This window comes from Pinus tabuliformis, chromosome Q (assembly GCF_031772625.1).
Source record: "Pinus tabuliformis cultivar Carrire ecotype Pingquan chromosome Q, CPIR1, whole genome shotgun sequence".
In the NCBI taxonomy this organism is placed as follows: domain Eukaryota; kingdom Viridiplantae; phylum Streptophyta; class Pinopsida; order Pinales; family Pinaceae; genus Pinus; species Pinus tabuliformis.
This window is the reverse complement of record NC_142296.1, coordinates 639,830,269-639,846,948: the sequence shown is the minus strand read 5'-3', so window position 1 is coordinate 639,846,948 and position 16,680 is coordinate 639,830,269.

The following is a 16,680-nucleotide window of genomic DNA, read 5'->3' as shown; positions in this document are numbered from 1 at the left end:
AAATGTAAGGCTAGTTGTGAGGGCATGAGTGTCAAGACGTACTAGAGAACACTAACATGTGCCAGATAGTTCGAAGGCATGTCAAATATGCTAAGATGTCTCAAGTGCTAAGGCATGCCAAGATGTGCAAGGGTGTGACAATGCATGCCAGGGATTATCAAGGCAACAAAAAGGAGAAACAAGTTAAACTACAAGGAAATGAACACATAAGAGGGTTAATAAGTCATCAATTTACCTTTTCCAAGAGGGGCATGCTAGAAACACCAACACTAGGTTCCAAGATCCAAGTGTTAGTGTATTCTAAGTGCCAAATTCCTTTGTTACTTCTCATCTACTTTCCAATAATTGATCGCAAATAAATTTAATATTAAACCATTCCAAAGCATACCAAGGCATATCAATGAATGCTAGACATGTTAATACTTGCCAAGTGCCAACATGTGCCAAGTGCTAATGTGTGTTAGGGAGTGATACACATGTTATGAAGTGGTAGGGCATGTCAAAGAGTGTTAAGGTGTGTCAGAGAGTGCTAATGCATGCTGAGGAGTGTTAGGGAGTGCTAGGGAAAAATGCATGGAAGTGAATGAATATGAGAGTGTGTCATGGAGTGTCAACAAGTTCTAGCTAGAATGCCAAGGAGGGAGTGACAATTTATGTTAAGCACTAATAAGGCATGATAGGGAATATTAGGGCATGCCAAGACATGCCAAATGTTAAGGAATTCTAGGATGTGCATGGTGTTAGAGTATGCCAATATGTTTCAAGGAGTTTCAAGGCAACAAAAGAATAACCAAGCTAAAATGCAAGGAAATGAACACATAAGAGGGTTAATAAGCCATGAATTTATCTTTTTCAAAAGGGGCATGCTATGCACACTAATTATAGGTTCCAATACATGCCAAGTTCCAATGTGTTCCAAGTGCTAATGTATGTTAATGCATGCCAAATTATTCTAGGGCATGGTAGGGACTACAAGGCATGCCAACACATGCTAGGAGAGTGCTATGCTATGATAGGGCCTACCAACATGTTCCTGGTTTTCCTAGTCATGGAAATATGTTCTAGGTATAAATATCCTCCAAGACATATGAGGTGCCAATGAAAGTGTGTGCCAAGAGTGTTGAGGGGTGTTAGGTTTCTCTTATTAATAGAATTGACATAGCTTGATTATGTATTAAATAATATAGTTCCCACACACACTAGTGGAACTTTATCTAAAGGAAATTTGTTAGGTAATAAACTTAATAAATATGAATCATGTATATTGACTCATAGGAGAGCTATATTCTCATTACTTGAGGGAAATGACACACACTAATTACTTCTCAAAAAATTGACTACCTCTAACCACTATGGCATTCGACACATAATGAAAAAGACTCCACAACTATGGTCTTAAATCATTATCTTTTGACAAAAAATATAGTAACATGCACATAGACTCATAAAAAACTCATTGGAATGATCAATGATGAGGAACATTTTTTGACCGTCACCAAAAGTAACCAAAAAGAGCATTGGTGAGGGTCAACAAAAAATCATCGCTAGAAGTGTCACCAAAAAGAGAATTAGTGACAGGCCTTTCACAACCCTCATCAAAAGTGTCACTTAAAATGGCTTTGGTGACAAACCTTAAAGGACCATCACTATATGCACTTACAACGATGTTTTTTAAAGGACCATCACCATATCCGACATTGGTGACGGACCTTTACATGCATGACCCTCACCAAGGACCTTTTTTCTTGTAGTGTAACAAAGCCCTTTTTCTCTTTTTTATTGTAGTGTAACAAAGCCCTTTTGATATTTTTTCTTCCAATTGTTGTGGTGTCAACCTTGTATGTTGTGGAAGGCTAGGGGCAACAACATTTCCATCTTTATAGTTGTGATTCGTAGGCTTCCTTATTGCCATAATTTTGCTTTCAATTTTTACTGCCAACATGAATGCCTTCTCCAATTAATCAAGTTCTCAAATTCGAACCTCATGTTAGATGATATCCTTTAATGTCCCTATGAACACATCAATCCTATGCTCCTCTGGAATATATTTTACCCTTATATTCAATTTTTTGAAGTCCTCAATGTGCTCCATGATTGAACGGTTTTGTTTGAGATTTATCAATTGGCTAAAAAAGGTGTTTATTTTTTTATCCTCATAATGCACTATCATTTCTTCTGTAAAAGTTACCCAAGTGACAATTTGTTTATGAGAGAAAAGACATTGATACCATACAAACTGATTGGGTTCCAAATATAAAGTTGCAATGCATACCTTTTGTTGGTTTTGCACATTATGGAGATCGAAATAATCCTCCATCTGTAGTATCCATGTTACGGGATCCTTGCCATCAAAATTACTCATTTCAATCTTTGGAACATGGTGGGTCTTCAATCTAATATTAGGGTCTATGAAATCATGATTAACATTTCTTGTGTTCTCATCATGAGTTTCCTTTACTACCCTTTCGCCATTAGTAAGCATTTCTTATAGCAACTTTGTCAAATCTATCTTCAAATCTTCCATGTTGCCTTTAAGTTTTTCTTCTATACCATCCATGTTAGCTTCCATGCCATCCATATTAGCTTCCACGCCATCCATCTTAGATTCCATGCCATTATTTAAACCATCCATCTTAGCTTTCATGCCTTTCTTTAAACCATCCATCTTAGCTTCTATTACTTTTTGTGAGAGTGAAATTTGTTGCACTTGGTCTCGTAATTTTGATATATCATGTTGCATTTATTCCTCTTCTTCATGAGTCATGTTAGAGCTTTCAAGTTTCTTACTAGGTGTTTCCATTTTCTTTCTTCAGGGCATCAATTAATAATATTTATGCTTCACTATGTCCTTCGAATTCCTTCAAACTAATTTTGCAAACCAAACATATGAATTTTTTAAAAATGACTACACACCTTTTTTGGTTTTGTAGGAGCTCAATATTGAATCGGTTGTATATCTGTAATTGTGGATCTCAAAGGTCTATCAGTTCTTCCTTTGGTAGCTCTCTAAGTCTTCATTCCAACCTCACAAGTCTGATCAAGATTGGATTCTCCAAGGAAACGTTATTCCAAATCTCCCACAGTAACCTAATTATAGACTAGTTTAGTAGAGAAAATTTGTACGACGTTCCACATGTCATTGTTTCAACCTTCGGAGCTGAAACAAATAAAAACAAAACTAGATTTTGTCCTCTTTTTGTACATTTTTACAAAATTTCAATTTGATGCTCAGGGAGAAATTTATGGCGATTTTCCCCAGGTCACCTTTTTGAGATATAATTCGAGAGCCTGCAAAAACCCTAACTTCCCTAGATCATATCTCCGAACCTATAGTGCGAAAAGATATGAAATTTGTACCCAAGGCTCATCAAGATTTTTCCTCAAACAGGTTTTAATTTTATCTTCTGAAACATTGTATAAAAAACGTTATAGCAAAAACTCCACGATGACCTGTTTGAAGCAGCGAAACCCTAGAATCCAAAGCTTTGATACCAAATGTTATGCAACGAGCTCACAAAATAGAAGAAAAGATAGAGAAACGACTTCAAAATCAGCATCTTCGAGGGCTAAACCTCCTTTACATTACAAAAATGAACAATTCTTGGATGATACAAATGACAAAACCTCCTTTCTATATATAGGAGTCTAAGGGGTCACAATATAGTCAAAGTCGACATAACAATAATAATGTAAGGGCACAACAATAAAAATAGTGGGCTTTTATGGGGCAAAATAATAACAATATGGGGACAACACGGGCACAAGAATAACAATAATAATAAGGGAATACACTAGTATTATAGGGGCCTAACATTGATGCAGGCATCGTATCCTTTATTTTCTGGTTAAGCAAATGTGCATATGTGTATATGTGTATATTATTGTAAATATTGTATCTAGCTGGATTTATAAAGCTCCATAGATAGTATGGTTATTTGTTGGTTGAAGAAAATGTGAATGAGTATATGTGGTTGTTATTCTAAATATCGTAATCAACTATGTTATAAAGCTCCAATAAGAGGAATTTTTTTCATGTTTTCAGCAATGGTCATTGTAAATATTGCAATGAGCTATGTTATAAAGATCTTGTTGGGCGCAACCCAAATGGCCTAGATTTTGGAAAATACTTCGCATTTTTTGGAGCAGAGCACGTAGTGGAGCGTGTATCGGAGTGCATTTTGAGGAAATAAATATACCGTGTGGTGTCGTAAGGGCTTTGGGTGGGTCATTCCCCTCCTTTTTGTAAAAGCGCATGATTTTGTTAGGGATCAATGGTTTTGGGGCCATAGTTGCTTGTTTTAGGGAGTCCATGGTATTTGGACCATGGTATTTTGATGTTGTATCCCTACAATGTAATAGTATATATAGGGTAAAATAATAAGAAGAGAATGATCAGTTTTGATTTAGATCATTGTTATGGTTTAACTATTATCGTGATATGTAATTTGGTAGCAAAGGAGAGGCTCTGTAGCTGAGTGCGTAGAGACCTAGAGAAGAGTCTACAGCTGAGTGCACAGGTAGCCTGCAGCTTAGTTCGCAGGCCAAGAACTAGTAGTTGTTCAAATATTCATTATATTAAGCAACAGTTCTTGTGGAAATAGCCCTACACTGGGGTGAACAACATTAAATTGGTTTTTTTATGTGTATATTTGCTTATTATCTGTTGTAGAGTAGAATTTATTATAGTTTCATTTTACTTCAACACACTGATAGTTTATGGTTTTATATGGCATGTTTAAGTGATTAATCTAATCCGACGAAGTGATTTATAAATACTAAGACTAACATAACATAATAATACCACATCCCCCAGTCCTTCAATGTTGCAGAAACCTTGTTCTGCATTCTCCCATAATCACTTTGGGTGATACTGTGATCTGCTTGTAGGTCATTACCGAAAGGGCCAGTGATCAAGGATTTTGCTGGTGCACATTATAGATTGAACCCGAGTCATCCCAAATCAAGCAAACAAATGGTTCCGTGTCTGGGATTGGGATATGTTTGGAGGATATGTGGATGTGGTACCCATCGAAGAAGGACATTCAAGGATGGATAGACCTGAAAGAGTGATAATTTGCAAACCAAGAGAACAGAAACCCTCATCTGACATCTGAAGCTTGGTTATAGAAGTATATTTTTACAGATCAATACGAGATTTTTTCAGTTCTTCTCATATTGAGTTGTACAAGTGGTTATTGAGGTTGACTTAAAGGAAGAATTGTTTTAAGAGTGAAGAACCTACATTGTGGACTCCTGAACTGCTATAACGACTAAAGAGCACTGGCAATAGGATTTCAAGGGTTGTCAATTTTAGATTGATAACATCTTGGGAGGATTCATTACTAAGTTCATTTTAGACTCAATCGTGTCCTGTAATGAAGTGGAAACACGAGTCTTCAAAAGATCGTGAGGTAAGTATTTAAAATCTCTACAATTTTGGATTAAGATGCTTCTGTGTGAAAAGGGATTTTTATGGATGCAATCAAATTGCTAGTTTACTTATGTTTGGAAGAAGAGGGAATAAATCTAAACAAGATATCGGAGTAACACGAAGTGGAAAGAGATATAGAGTAGATACTACAAAGAGATCTTGTGGACAAGACCCAAATACCTTTATAGAGACTTATTATAGTCCTCCTTTGAGTGGATCTGAAAGTAAAAGAGAAGAAAACCACCTTGATAACCCCTAGGTAACTTCGCATTATTCACCCTCCCAGCCTGAGAGTTTGTAGAAGCCAAAATCTAGTAATAGCAAGGGTTTTTTTGGATTCCCCCCCCCCCCCACCTGCCCCTCCTACCCCCCATCCCCCTTCCCCTCCAAGAAGAATTATGGCTAACGATATTAAGCTACTTGTTTTCAAAGGAACTAGATTAGAGGATCCAAAACATTTTTTATTTTTATGTGAATTTGTATGGACAGCGAAGTAGATCAATGATGAGAATATAAAGAAAGCGTAGCTCGTTACGACGTTATAAGATAGAGCATTGACATGGTATATGAAGTATTCAAATAACTAGAACAAAACATTTGCAGATATTAAAACAACACTAATAAGAGAGTTTAAGAAACTAAAGTTTTAGTCGCAGTGCATCACCAAGTTGAAAGAGATCAAATAGAAACCTATTGAGTCTGTTTGGGAGTTTGATCAAAGATTTAAGGTGTTATTAGATCAAGTAAGCTTACACTCCACAACAACATCAAGAATGGGTTGTAGTTGCGCTGCTATCGCATATCAAATTGCCATTGATGCAACAAAATATAGAAAGTCAAGTCGAAGCTCTATAGATTGCGATGAAATTGGAAGCTTCGCCTACAGGAGATACTAATGTAGGAATGCAACAGATTAAGAATCAACTAACGAAGCTAACCCTACAGATACAAGAGATCAAGAAAAGAAAATAAGTTAGAGAATAAGTATGGTGTATGAAGTGCATATCGAAGGGCCATTATAAAGAATAGTGCCCTATCTTTAGGAATTACATCGTTGGTGGGGCATCGAATGCCTTGAATGCAGGATCCAACCTATGGTGTGAAATCTATAAGACTAGAGGCCAACATCATTCAGAATATTGTTACTTGTTACATATATATGTATAGAATCTGAGGAATCTATATTGAAAATTAGGTAAATCAATAGGACAACTTGAGAATAATTGTCAGACTTACAAACTAATAATGGATTGTGGCATTAACGCTTATAGAATGCAAGCAGAAGAGTATGTACATGAGGAAAATGGGCAGCATGGTGGTTGAGGAGGTTACCATGGAAGAGGTCGAGGTGGTGGAGCTAGTCGAGGACATGGTCAGATCATTTGCTATAACTACATCCAACCAGGTTATTTTGCGAGAGACTGCCGAAACCCCACAACGACATGTAAGTATTGTAAATCCTTTGATCATGTAATTGAAGAATGCCATGTACTTATGGCGAAGATGCAAGAGAAAAGGAATCAAGGACTGACACAAAATATTCAAATGATGACTACTGAAAGCAGGACCGACGAACTTCGAATTAGTATTGTCACTAGAAGTGGAGTTGCGACCGGTGGTGATAAAGTGGATGAAAAGAAAGAATATGAAACTACATGGGTCAGAAAGACTACTGAGAAAGTTCCTATTTTTTATATTCAGAAAGAAAAAGAAGTATTTATGGAATCAAAGCAAAGTTTTATGGATGTTGAAATTTCGACCTCTAGTGCACAGCCAAAGCCTGATTAGAAAAATAATTGCGACACATCATCAGCTCTGACACAGGATTGAGCTTCGACACAAGACCAAGATTCAACAAATCAAGTAGGTGTTTTAAATTCTTTTCCAAATACTTGTATGAAATTGTTAAGAGATCAAAAGGTTGCAAAAGGGCTTTAGGAGTTGATAAATTCATGTGCATCCAAAGAAACAATGTGAAGTGAGATGTGCACAGTCAATAATTTGCATCGACAGAAGAGAACCAGAAGAGAGATGAGGCTTAGTGAGCAGATAGAAGAATATGAGATGGATCAAATTATTTTGGATCTGGGATGTGATGCTAATGTCTTAACGAAGCAGACATGGGAATTAATGGGTAATTTGGAGCTACAGTGGTCACCTATTCAGAGAAGGATGGAAAATCAACAAAAGATCTTCCCTCTGGGAAGACTACCAGGTGTCAGAGTGGATATTGAAGGAGTTCACACTACTGCTGATTTTGAAGTAATAGAGATCGTCAATGAAAAAAACTCTTATCCTAAATTTCTTGGAATTGACTGGCCATTTGACAATATGGCCATAATTAATATGAAGAAGAGATAGATGATATTTAAAGGAAACAATATGAGATTAATTGTTCCCTTGGATCTATCGGAATGAGTAATATATACAAAACCAGTCAAAGAAGAATATTGTGCAACTGACATAGACAATATCTATCAAATGATAATGAAGGAACATGATTGTGTTAACCCTACTGTAGAGGGCAAGTTGAGTTGGGAGCGTGATATTTCTTGTACCTCAGACTCAGAAGAAGAGTTGGAGAACTAGAAGAATAGGTTGCATGAAGTATTAAAAATGTGTTGTGCAAGAATTACCAAATTAGTTCGTTGTATGATATATGAAGTATGTAACCTACCTTCTTATGATGGCTTAGGTGATGTAAATACCTTTCTTAATTATTATGAAGAACATGTTCTAGAAAATCAATGGTTTTCAGCCTTGGATATAGCCCTAAAAACTACCCCTGCTAGATGGTGGAATGCACACAAGAATAATATAGGAGGTTGGCATGAATGTCAAAGACTGATGGAGATAAGGTTTGGATAGATAGATATAGAGATGGATATTAAATATGATGGTGAAACTAATACTAGGAAGCATATCCAGCTATGCACTACAATATTCGTTCATACATTAGAGACAATCCCTAAGAGCTGGTACCAAGAAACAGAACTTTGACATGGTATCATAAGATGGTAAGACATGGTTGATGGCTCCATATTAATATTCAACTTTGAGGATGATTTCCCATTCATAGATTTTTCCCTTCAAACAATCAAGAAGAGGATCTTTAAGAATGTAACCCCACTAACATGGCAGCAACCTGATTGGGTTGCACAGATAGAAAAAGAATTGGAGTGCTATAACCTTACTATAGATGAAGAAGAAGATCCTCGCAACATCGAAATAGAAGAGTCAGAAGGATACCGCGAAGTAACTGGACCTGAGCTAGAGATACCAAACATAATGAAGCCACTGAAGATCAAGAAGGTGAACATAAGATCAGATAAGGAACCCAAGTTTGCAACAATATGAGACTACTGGGATGAGGAGACAATCAGTCAAGTTATAGAGTTACTTCATGAATATCAAGAACTATTTCCCACCAAGTTTACAGATATGAAGGGTATAATAGGATATCCAGGAGTCAAGAAGATTCCCCTTAAGCCTGATGCAAAGCCAGTCAAGCAAAGACCTTACATAATGAACCCAAAGTATAAGGCGAAAGTGAAAGTATAGATTGATAAGATGATATCAGCAAGAATTATTGAACCTGTAGAAGAATCGGAATGGGTGATTCCTATGGTGGTGCAAGAGAAGAAGACTCAGGGAGAAAATAGGATCGATGTTGATCTGAGAATGCTGAGTGATGCATGTTTACATGGTCCCTTCCCTACCCATTTCACAGATGAAGTGCTAGACAATGTAGGAGTTCACAAAGCTTAATCATTTATAGATGGATTCTCGGGTTATCATCATATTAGGATTACACCTAAAGATCAGCATAAGACCACATTTGCTATAGAATGAGGCTCATATCAATACACAGTAATACCTTTTGGATTAAAAAGTGCCCCTACTATATTTTCTAGGGTGGTGGTCAAAACTTTTAAGGAATACATCCACAAGTTTTTATAGGTATATTTTGATGATTCGATAGTATTTAGATTATTGAGACAACATGTTGGAAGTTTAAGACTTATGCTTGACACATGTAGACAATATCAGATATATTTGAACCTAAAGAAGTGCATATTTTTTGTACCTTTAAGCATATTATTGGGACATATTGTCTGTTAGCAAGAACTAATGGTGGGCCCTGCTAAGATTGTTATCATTATGAACTTGCCTCCACATAAGATAGTAAGATAAATTCACACTACGTTGGTACATACTGGGTATTACAAGAATTTCATCAAGGGGTATGCTTAGATCATTGCGGTTATGGAGAAATTGTTGAAGAAGGATGTAACTTTTTAGTGGAATGAAGAATGTCAAAAGAGCCTCGACATATTGAAAGAAAAAATGGTAGTTGCACCTATACTAGTGTTCCTTGATTGGAATAAGGAATTCCATGTCCATGTGGATGCCTCTTGTACAACTTTGGGAGTGGTACTGGGACAACCTAGTGCAAGACAGATTGATCATCTTATAGCTTTTGCAAGTAGAAATTTATCTAAAGTAGAAAATAATTACACCACTACAGAAAGGGAAGGGTTGGCCATGGTATATACTTTGCAGAAGTTTAGACACTATTTGTTGGGGTCACACTTTAAAATGTTTACAGATCATTCTATACTAAAGTATTTGGTTAATAAGCCTATCTTAGGAGGAAATATTTGTAAATGGTTAATGTTATTCTAGGAATATGACTTTGATATCATTGTTAAACTAGGGAGACTGAATTCAAGACTTGACCATCTGTCAAGAATGGAAACAAGGGATGAGCCAACCAGCATAGAGGATAATCTCCCTGATGCACAATTATTTGCAATCAAAGTGGCATATGACCATTTTGCAGATATCATTCAATTTATTACCGCAGGAATGGCTCCTTCGAATTATACTACATAGAAAAAGAAAGAATTAGTGGTTAAGGTAGTTGAATTTTCAGTTATATAAGATGGGACCATAAGAGATACTGCGCAAATATGTTCTTGAACATGAAAGACGGGTGATTCTAGTAGAAGCTCATGGGGGCGCAACTGGTGGACACTATGCAAGAAAAGTTATTGTGCAAAATATTTTGAGAGAAGGATTATGGTGGCCTACATTACATAAAGATGTGAAGGAGTACTGTCGAGCATGTGATGTGTGTCAAGGAATAGGGAAGCCTTCTAGAAGAGATGAGATATCATTCGTACCACATGCTACATTGCATGCCTTTGATAAGTGGGCCATTGATTTTTTTTACCCATCAACCCACTTGGAAAGAGGACAGGTGAAAGGTACATAACTATATCAACTAATTACTTGACAAGATGGGCTAAAGCACAACCAATAAGGGACTGCAGTGCAAAGACTGCTACGAAGTTTATTTTTGATTAAATATTATCTAGATATAGATGTCCAAAGATTTTGATGAGTGACCAAGGTTCACACTTCCGAAATAAGACTATTGAAGCATTGACTGAGGAGTTCCAAGTTTATAATCAGAAGAGTACCTCTTATCACCCTCACGCCAATGGAACAGTAGAATCATTTAATAAGGTTTTGGAGAATGCACTTACAAAGATATGCAATGTGAATAGAGATGATTGGGACCTTAGAATTCTAGCAGTGTTATGGGCTTATAGGACCACATGTAAAAAGTTGACAAGTCAAACACCCTTCAGGTTAGTTTATGGGAAATAAGTTGTGATGCCCATGGAGTACATCATGCCTAACTTGAGAATTGCAACTTTTACAGATATGGCAAACCCTGATATAATGGAGGAAAGAATGTCACAGTTTCTTTCTTTGGAGGAAGATAGATTTATAGCAGGATTCCATCAGCAGGAAAAAAAAAGCAAGATAAAAGGCCTGGCATGATAGACATATTAAGTAGAAGAAGTTTCAGGTATGATACCGTGTTCTCCTTTATGACAATAAGTTTCTAAAATTTCCAGGAAAATTCAGGATGCATTGGTTGGGACCATACATTATCAAGCATATTACTGGTGGAGGTGCAAGTCAATTAGAAAATTTAAATGGAGAATTGGTTCAAGGAAGAGTAAATGGCAACAGGTTGAAGTTGTACAGGGACTACCCTGCCCCTACAGCTTCTGTCTAAGGAAAGGAGAAAAGTCTTAGTGCCACTTGCAGTTGAAAGTGGGCATTGGACTATAAACTATGTTGCAGATAGAGCTTCAACATAGGAATTTACTTCGCTACATTCTATGTTATGTCGAAGTTCATAGGAGCCTCAACATAAGATGGGTTACTTCGCTACAATATGGGATGCGTCAAAGTTTGCTGGGATAATATGACCATTAAAAAGGAAAGTTGTCATTGAAACACACAAAAAGATGCATTTATGAGGATAGATTGATCAGATCTAACGATAGATATCAAATTAATGAACATAATATGAGCTAATGATAAGGTTAGAAATTCAGGTTTGTTATAAAAAATAGTGTCCCACCCAGATTTGGCACTTTGTTGTCCTCAGAGTTTGAGTATTATTATTGCAGAGAAGTTGCAAAAATTTTTGTTTTCGTATGACACCTGAAGAATTTATTCCTCTATTTAGTGAGAAGGGATTAGCCGGATTCATAGAAGCATCATATGATATGCCCGCAGCAACATCGCCACCGACAGCAGCAGAAGTTGAAGGAGGTGGTCGAAGCAACATGCCGTGAGGTTCCGAACATTGATGTCCAAGAAGAGGAACCAGTGGATGATAAGGTCACAAAGCTCGACCTTGCAGTAAAAGGATACAAGGATAACATCTTAGATGTGCAATTTACATATGAGATGAAGATCAACTTGCTACATATGAAGCTACAACCAACCACACCAAAGTAAGTGCGAGAGCATAGGGAGGTCAACTGAAGGCCACAACGGCCAACATCTCCATAGCAGTGGAAGATTATGGGAAGCTATTGGATGAGATCTTATAGATTTGGAATTTTCTACAGGAAGATCCAAATGCACAGAAACTACAAGAGGATATTTATCAGAAGTAGCTACAGCTAGAGGATATTCAGGCAACTATGAGAACCTTACCAATCTCACAAAAGCTCACAAAGGTCAATGAGGTAAATTCCCTCCAAAAGAAGATAGAGGAGATGAGGAAGGAAGAGCAAACTTTGATAGAGAGAACTTAACCATGGTAGGATGAGGCTCTCCAACTGTCCCAAGCAATGGATGAGAAGCTTCAAGAGCTTCGATAGAGAGAGAAGGAAGTGATGCAGAAGGCTATGGAACCAGCAACAAAAGTACTGTTGGAGGAAGTGCGCAGTGAAGAGAAGCAGGTCACAGACATTCTGTAGCAGTTCAACAATGCCTACAACAACATTGCAACAAATATCATAGGAAAATTGGCTAAGTGACTTGGGACGAGTCACATGTGAGTGTTGGGGGCCTATTGGGCACAACCCAACTTGGCCTAGATTTTGGCAAAGACTCTGCATTTTGTGGAGCGGAGCGCACATTAGAGTGTGCAGTGGAGCACATTTTGGGGAATTAAATATACCATGTGGTGTCATAAGGGCTTCAAGGTGGGTCGAATCCCCTAATTTTTGTAAAATCTCATGATTTTGTAAGGGATCAATGGTTTTGGGGCCATAATTTCTTGTTTTAAGGAGTCCATGGTATTTGGACCAAGGTAATTTGATGATGTAGCCCTACAATGTAATAATATATAGGGTAAAATTATAAGAAGAGAATGATCAATTTTGATCCAGATCGGTGTTATGGGTTAGTTATTATTGTGACTTGTAATTTGGTAGCAAAGGAGAGGCTCTTCAACTGAGTGCACAAAGACCTGGAAAAGAGTCTGCCGTTGAGTGCGCAGACAACTTGCACCTTAGTGTGTAGGCCAAGAACTAGTTGTTGTTCAAAGATTCATTATATTAAGCAACAGTTCTTGTGGACGTAGCCCTACACTGGGGTGAACCACGTTAAATTGGTGTTTTGATGTGTATATTTTCTTATTATATGTTGTAGAGTAGCAGTTATTACAGTTGCATTTTACTTCAGCACGGTGATAGTTTATGGTTTTATATGGAAATTTTAAGTGATTAATCTAATGCGGTGAAGTGATTTATAATACTAAGAATAAGATAACATAATAATACCACATCTCCTAGTCCTTCAAGGCTACAGAAACCTGGTTCTGCATCCTCCCATAATCACTTTGGGTGAGACTGCAATCTGCTTGCACGTCATTGCCGAAATGGCTAGTGATCAAGGGTTTTGTTGGTGCACAATATAGATTGAACTTGGGTCTACCCAAATCAAGCCAACAATTCCACAGGAAGTATTTGTTGCTTTCAACAGTCTTGTTGGTTGTAGGTGTCACTAAACACCGAGGACAGTGTTCCCCCAAGGGGAAGGGTTCTGTAACATCTCTGGTTAAAAATCCATGTAAAAAAATATAAGACCATGGTCGTGGGATGCGTATTCAAAGCTAAATGTTGGGTAAAACATCCTAGTGTGGGTGTTCATTCGGTTTACTAATGGACAAGGAAATTGGAAAAGGAAATGGAAAAGGATTTTGAAAGGCAAGAGGAATTATTTGGCATTTATCTATGAAAATAACGGAAAATAGGAGAAAAGGAAGGTGAAAGGTCACAGTTTTCATGTGAGGAGGAAATTGAAGAAAAATAATGGAAAATGAAGAAAATAGAAGCCTTATTAATAAAAAGGCTTCTCAAGATTAGTTGGAAATCTATTTCTCATACTTTTGTCGGTTCATTTTTGCAGCTCTCTCTCTCTCATACTCTTGGACACTTAGAGTTTTCCTAGAGAACTCTTGGAGGAGTGTGGCATAGTTGGGATTTGGAGCAGGAAGTCAAAGGAAAAGCAGGAAAGTGCAAGTGAACATCATGATCAATAACTACAATGGATTTTTCTTGTATGTGCCGAGTTGCATGTATGAGTTCCTTGCTAGTTTTGGCATGCGTTGCATATACATGTGGTTATTTGGTTCTAATATGTCATTGGCATGGAGGATTGCTTGGATTGACAGTGGTTTTTCCTAGCCTTTCCATTTCCTGGATAACCATGGTGTTGTGGGTCTTACTTTTATTTTCTAGTTGGTTTTTTTGTGCCTTTGGTCGTGGGTTGAGTTATTAGTTCCTGGAAGCCTTGGTTGGACAAACACTTTGGAAGCCCTGTAATAGCTTGTGTTTAGTTACTAGTCCTAGAAGCCTTGGTTGGAAAAACACTCTGGAATCCCTCGGTGGGTTGAGTTACTAGTCCTGGAATCCCTGGTTGGAAAAATGCTCTGGAAGCCCAACAACAGTTGTGGGTTGAGTTACTAATCATGGAAGCTCTGGTTGGAACAAACGTTTTGGAGCCATGGAAATATTGGGTAGAGACCAATCTGGTGATGGTTAGTGATGTCCGACTGTGAGGTGGAATCACTAGTTAAGGGTTGAGGTGGTTTGGCCTCTTAAATCCCTAGTTTTGTTTTTTTGGAAGTGTTCCATGAGATCCCACATTCATGCTTGGAATATGGCACAAGGGTGACTGGTTGAAAGAAATATTTGATTCGGCCTAGTCTATGGTCGGGTGGTTCATGGAAGTCCCAGATCTGGTTGCATTTTTCATATGTTAGTAAAAGATTCTTTCCTATTGTATTTAATGGGTAAATATACTTGTTTATATGTATCTTTTATGGCTATTATATCCTTGTCATTTCTATTGGTTATATTCTGGTTATGAGCAAGTTCTATGAAAGTGATGATCTATGGCTCTCATCATGTTTTGATTTGTAAATGAATTTACAATGAATATATGACCTAATAGATGATAATGAAGCTAATATGAGAAGGAAACAATGCTTCTTAGTGATTCTAAGATAAGTATGAGACTCATATGCTAATATGTGTTGTTATGACCTATAGATTTCATATTTGTGATATGTTTGATGGAATGACTATCATGGTTGGGCTTGGTTAGGTCAAGTCATTAATCAAATTTTATGTTAGAGGCTTTGCCTTGGTGTATTTTTTTGTCTTGGAAAGTGTCATCAAGTTCCAGGTAGTGGTTTGCAGACTAGCCGTCAAAAAGTGGCTTAAAGCTCGTAGTCTCTGGCACAAAGCTGGCTTGAAATGACTGCAGTCTCTCCCTTGCATGCATTGTGGGAGTGAATGGAGAGTCCTAGGTGCATGCATGCCCATGTCATGGGAGTGACTAGGGGTTTAATTAATTGAAATGCTAGGTTAACTCAAGGGTTAGGAACCTAGAGGTTGGATTAGCTTCTGGGGGTCCTGTATCACCTGAGGGAGGTTTTTGAAGTGTTGGTTTGTCGGTTCCACTTACTTAACTCCACTTAGGGAGTTGAATTATATCATATTAAGTCTTAATCACATGTTTACCTCGGTGGACTAGTTATATTTGGTAAATGTGGGAGGAGGGTGTTACAGATGATTGCACAAGTTGTTATTGATCTGAGCTTGTCACAAGGTAAAGCACTCGAGTCATCAGTTTCCATTTCTGACTTTGCGCTTTAAGGGGAAATCTTTTATAGGCCATTTTTTCGCATTTAGTCAATAGGCCTACAAACTAGATAAATCAACATCCATGAACGCCTTGTCATCATCCCACACAAATCCCTATGAATGAATCTCCCAAATCCCTGAGTTTCTGACCTTGACTACTTCATTCTAGTGCTAATTTAGGGCCCAGTGCACCCTGACCCTTTAGGGATCTACGTTTAGCAACAGGTTGCTCAGTTCTGCACCTACTTTGATCATAGCAGGTTTTTCGTTGTTGAGGGTGCGTTGATTCTAGAAATTCAGGAAAAATAAAAAGAATCCTAAAGCTTCCTCTTCCAGAAACTTCTTTGAGTTTTTACAACCATTTACCTTGGATAAGAACTTCAAATCCTATCTCATCCTACCTTGGATATTTCACCTCTTATCCCTTGAGCTCATCCTCCCATCAAGAGTGGATCTCAAGCCTAGATTGGTAAATGGATAAGAATTCCTAAACTACCATCCTCTCTTATATATTTATTGCCATCCATAAGCTAGGGGTTGGATTTTGGAGACTAAACATACCCTTGTGTTGTTTCTTTGATCAAAAGAGAGTTATCATTTCCATGCATTAGGGTGACTTTGATGTGTATATTGTGACAAGGAAGGAAAAGTCAACTTGGGGAGATCTCTACAAGATCAGCTTCCACTTTTGGTTGTAAACTCTCTCCATTTCATATTAATACAAAGAGTATATTATTTTCCTATATGTGTTATGTTATGTTTACATTCATATATTTC